The 5262-nt window shown below is 42.1% G+C and overlaps 1 protein-coding gene across 1 annotated transcript in view; it reads left to right on the forward strand.

Annotated features, from left to right (window-relative positions):
- The first annotated feature begins 1987 nt into the window (after window positions 1-1987).
- Window positions 1988-5262, forward strand: part of RNF144B (ring finger protein 144B) — a 49074-nt gene continuing 45799 nt past the window's right edge. Inside the window, exon 1 of the mRNA XM_009326508.1 lies at window positions 1988-2224. The gene's annotated coding sequence lies outside the window, so the exon portion shown is untranslated. The remainder of the gene's footprint in view (window positions 2225-5262) is intronic.

The following is a 5262-nucleotide window of genomic DNA, read 5'->3' on the forward strand; positions in this document are numbered from 1 at the left end:
TTTTTTAATCAAAAAAAACCCCCCCCCCCCTCCCCAATACAAGCTGGCCTCATCATTTATTTGAAGGAAAGATGATTAGCCTTTATTCACAGTTTTTTCTCTTGACTAGCGGAGGCTACTGCAGTGAAGCCTGTGTTTGTTTCACTGTGCCAGCAAGGAGTAAGTACCAAGTGAGATGCTGTTACGGCCTTTGCTACTGGCTGCTCCCCTGCTCTACTTCTGGACATACTGCCCCGCTACATGAGTGACTTGACTTCCTTCATCCTCCCTCTCTCACCACTCTCCTCCTTGAGATAATTGTCCTTTTGCTGTTCAAGTGCTGTGGTGCTGAGCACAGGAGCTGAGAGCAGGAAGATTCTTCTTGCTGCGCTTCATCTGTGGCCTAACAAGTACCCGTGTGATGGAGGCAGAGTAGCAGAGGTAGCAGCTGCGGGAAGAAAATACAGGAGCTGGAACAGAGGGAGAGAGGAGAGAGAGGAGGTAGTGAAAAGACAGTGATAGAGGCTTAAGCTATTTCATACTGGCACAGAAAATGGATAAAAATCTAACCACTGAAAGAGACTCCTTTTCTAATTGTGAAGTTTGACACAGAATTCCACGTTTCCACTACTGCTCTGCAGCCTAAAAAATAGCTCTGAGCTCCAGGTGTTTCTTGAGTACGGCCTAGGATTGGTCACTGTTGAGGATAAAAGTCTGCTACTGCTAGGAAATGCTCTACTAGCTCAAGTGGCAATATCTGTGACATGGCTCTAGGTTGCCTAATCCTACTGTAATCCTATTGATGGATACCGTAGGGATCAACATGATTCCACATGTTGGAACGGCTGTATTTTTTCTGGTGACTATTCCTTCCCTCCCCAGATATAAAATTATGGGTAACACCCAATGTCAAATGGATTGATAAAGTTTGTGCTTATTCCGAGGGGAAAAGAGTATGTCACGATAATTCAAGCAAAGCTGTAATGCATAGGTGCAAGGAGGCTGAATTAAAGTTGCACGAGCTTTCTGCCTTTTCCTTAAATTAGTCTGATGCAGTATAATTGTCTGAATAGAACTAAAGAGTCAGCTGTGAGTTCCTGTACACCCCAGAAGAAATGCCTATACATCAGTCTTCACAGCACAGTCCTGAAGGCAAAATGCCAGCAATAATTGCATGAAGTACAAAGTAAACTTATTTCATCATAAAAAGAAAATTATAGATTAGCATCTGTACTTGTTTCTCCCTCTGTTTTTCTGCACCCCCTGCACTCTGATGTTTCTGTACTTTTTATCTGTGGGTGTGGTACCTTTCCTACAGCAGGAAAAGTTCTTGAGGGTTTGGTGTCATGTGGCACAACAATACCTTCTCCTCCTGCTTGGCTGGTGTGAATCACAGCTGTACCTTTGCAGTACAGAACTGTAGAATTAGCAGCCCCTCTTGCACACGAGCCCGGCTTAAAGAATCAAAATTTAGTATTGACAGAATAAGCTGAGCACAATCATCATTAAGCATTCAGGTTTGAAATTACACTGTTACTTTACTTGTGAGTTTAAATTTTTGCTCCACTCCCCTCCGACATGAAGAAATCACTTTGCTTTTAGATGACATTTTTTACATGTGGAGATAAGCAGAAGCCAGCAATGTTTCAAACATCATCTGCTGGTAGAGCAGCTGCTATACAACTGCTACCCTAAAACAGGTTAAATGGCAATTGGGAGGTTTTTTATGGGTGTCACATCTAATGCCTCGTCTCTCTCAGTTTTATCTTGTCAGGGCTCAGATGGGAGTTATAATTAAAAGCAGCACAGATATCCAAATAAGAACGTAGGGTATGCATTGGCTGGAAGCTGACAGGGTTTAAGTAATCACCTGCAGTTGAATTGAGACTCGGATGGGAAGTAGGAAGTGCTGCACTCAAGCTTCCTGTATAAATAAATGCAGCTTTCCCACAGCTACTGCATACAAGCTGTGACGTGCTTTTAAGATATAATGGCAGCATGCTCTTAATAGCAGGGAGGGGGTGACTTATCAGAGTGGCAAAGGGGCTGGGAGACAAGTCCTGCTGCAGTCCTAAAAAGTGTACAGCTGTCAGATACCCGGAGAAGAGGAAGGGTGTGCGAGAGCAACCGCTCCTGGTTGCGAGCTTCAGGGGTTTGTGACATCGTGGTTCTTGGGAACGCTGGAGTCTGAGTGCAGCTACTGAAAAGTCACACAGCTGGCAGTGAATGCTACTCTCTTTTCAAGGTATGTTGGAATACAGCTTTCTGCCTATTTTTTTCCTTAAAAGCAAAGGATACCCTGAAAACAAGAGAAAGCCAGCATTTGCTTCTAATGGAAGAAAGTAGAAAAGGCTTAGTTAAAAAAAAAGGTAAGAACTAGAATGATTAAAGAGCTAAAATAGATGTTATTTGTGGTTTGGCTAAAATCAAACTGTGTGGTGCTTAGAGCTGAGGCAAAAAGGAAGTCTTGGAGTCCCGACTATTAAAGGCACAGAAAATAAAATAGACATCAAGTGCTTCCGAAAAGGGTGAAATTACTTTTGTCAGTGTAACTTTTAAAGAAATATCTGTGTGAAGTGTTTGAAAGTGCTGCAGTATTAGGACATATCTGTGTGGAAAGCAGTTGCTAAGATGGCATACTGTCAGTCATATATCTCTTTTAGTTTATATACAAGAACTCCCTTCGTACTGAAAACACACCTGATTAAGCTGGGGGGAGCCTGAATTTAAAATACAGAGATTTCCTCCTGGTTTAAAGGCATTTCTTCTGCCACAGTCTCGTACAGCCGGTATTGTGAAGGAAAAATATGCTGATCTGTATTATAAGTGTTAATGTACACTTCTAATCTGTTCAGGGTTTAGGGTTATGTGGTTTACATAAGCACATACTAAATATACAATACATTTGTTTTCTAGTTTGCATTTTTTAATTTTTTTTTACACTAAGAACAATAAATTGCATTTACTGGTATGTTTGCACTGCTTTCTCTTTCTCAGCATAAGCTTTCTCAGTACAAAGCTGCTTCAGTAATGAAGATGTTTCAGTCTGGCTTATTGTAAAGCTCTTTTTTTTCTGTAATACAAAGGCAGTCTGCTTCCTTACTGTATACGGCAATATCAAATATGCTCCTTCAGAGAGCACTGTAAGTAGTAAAATATTTAGGATGACTATAGTTAAAGAAGCATTGCAGGGTGACTTCCCATCCCCTTGGTAAATAGACACTGGATGCTTTTAAGAAGTAAATTTTAGCAGAGATACAGGCTGTGACTGAAATACCCCCATGCAGCTTTATAACTGACTGCGAGCAGGCACAGCAACATGACATGTTGGGCTACACTCAGCCTGAAGGGCAAGTGGTCTCAGTTAAGGGCAAGCGCTGGGTTTGGGATACCAGCATTTCTGGAAACAGAAGTTTCAAAATCTTGTCCTTAAATATTTTCCAAAACAAATATATTGACCCAATTCTTGTCCTGTTTAGGACTTGTCTATGCCTGAATGTGAGTGGGTGTATGGGTTGTTGTCATAGCATGAAAGTGGCTGAAATCCTTCCCTCAGTGAACGTAAGCTACGTTGGAAAAAATACAGAACACTGAAAAGGGCATGGCTGCAGTTATGCTCCCCAAAGTAATGCTTTAGATTATGGATTGAGAGGAGTGTGTTTGCAGAGTGTCTAAAGCTGTGGTAAAGTGGGAGGTATTCCTTCAAAATAAACTGGAGCTATTCTGGACCCATGCCAGCATGATGGGAATCAGACTCCTTTTCTCCCATGCGTCTTGCTGTCCGATGGGGGTATTTGACACGAAGTGCTGTCTGCTCATACAAGGACGCAGAAACCTCCCTACACTGCATGTAGGAATAGCATTTGGCAACCTGGTATAATTTCTGTTCCCTGTGCTGAGCTATATCCTGTGTGTTCCTCACTGATAGTCACGGTCTTCTTTCCCACAGATGGTGACATTTTGGTGATTTTGTTTGTGTGGTGGTATACTTTGGAGCAAAAGTTAATAATATAAATAGCAAACAGTATGGAGTTGTTTCTCTCTAGCTAGCTTCATGGATTACACTATATTCTCTAAATGTTTCATAAGCTTTGCAGGAATAAATAAACAGTGTGGAAGTGGTTATCTGGCCTTTCCCTTCTGTTGGAGGAGGAAAGTATGTACTTGCCCATGTTATCATCTTAAGTTTAAAATGCAACTGCGAAAAGCAGCAAGTCACTTTACAGGAAAACAAGCTGCTCTAATGCTTAACCCGGTTCCAAGTTCATTAGTATTCCTCTGATGATATCTGTGGTATAAGTCTGAGCCCTGTGCCTGCAATCCACCCTGTCCAGACCTTTCAGTGACTTTTGGTGGTGAGGCCCAGTGGAGTGTATTGCTTTGATGTGTAGCTCAAAAAAACGCTGTAGACTTGCTGTCCCTCTTCTTGAGTGGGGAGTTTTCTTGAATGTGTCTAAAACTACACAATGCCTATAGAGTGTACGTATCAGATCCATAAATATCTCCTGGGCTAGTAGTACTGTGACATCTGAGACCATAATTACAGCTCCGGGCCCATGGATGTCACAAGCACACGTGAACAAAATACTGGGGCAGGCTGCCAGTGTCACTGTGAACTGAGTCCATCGGACCTCCTTGCTTGTACCAAAGCAGACATTGCCTTCAGCTTCATGAGGCTGAAAACGATTCTGGATCTGTCCTCTTTCTCTGCATATTTGTCGGGAGGTGGGTACGGTTCCCTCCTCTCCCTCTGGCTTCCCCATGCCAAAGCCCAGTCCTGTGTAATGCACTTCAGAAATTCTCTTCATTACCCAACGGCCAGGAATAACCCTACATTCATTCCATCTCAAAATTAATCTTCTTTTTGCTTGTGAAGGGGAACATTGAACAAACTGAAAAAGAACAGATCCAAAGGGAAAGACAACAATGATACTAAGCTCAGCCTCTAGCATTTTGTGTTTCTGCTGAAGCACAGCTGAGCTCCAGCGCTAGCCTATGAGCCTTCTCACTTGATAGAGAGAAGTACAGGTCTGAGGGCCATCGTACACTGCAAATTTACCCAGTCTTGGACAAATATTTACAGAGATGCTTGTGCCAAATAACTTTGTGCTGATCAGTAAGAAAATAGTGTTCAGCAGTCTTTGTGTCTCTTGTAAATGGTTTCAGCTCAGTGGGAACTGAGTGGGCATTACATTCATAAAGTAGATCATTGCTAGCAGATACTAAAACACTCATAAAAAAAAAAAAAGATAGTATCTCAAATTACAAAGGACCTCATCCTTC

This window comes from Pygoscelis adeliae, unplaced genomic scaffold (genome assembly GCF_000699105.1).
Source record: "Pygoscelis adeliae isolate BGI_AS28 unplaced genomic scaffold, ASM69910v1 Scaffold186, whole genome shotgun sequence".
Classification (NCBI taxonomy): Eukaryota; Metazoa; Chordata; class Aves; order Sphenisciformes; family Spheniscidae; genus Pygoscelis; species Pygoscelis adeliae.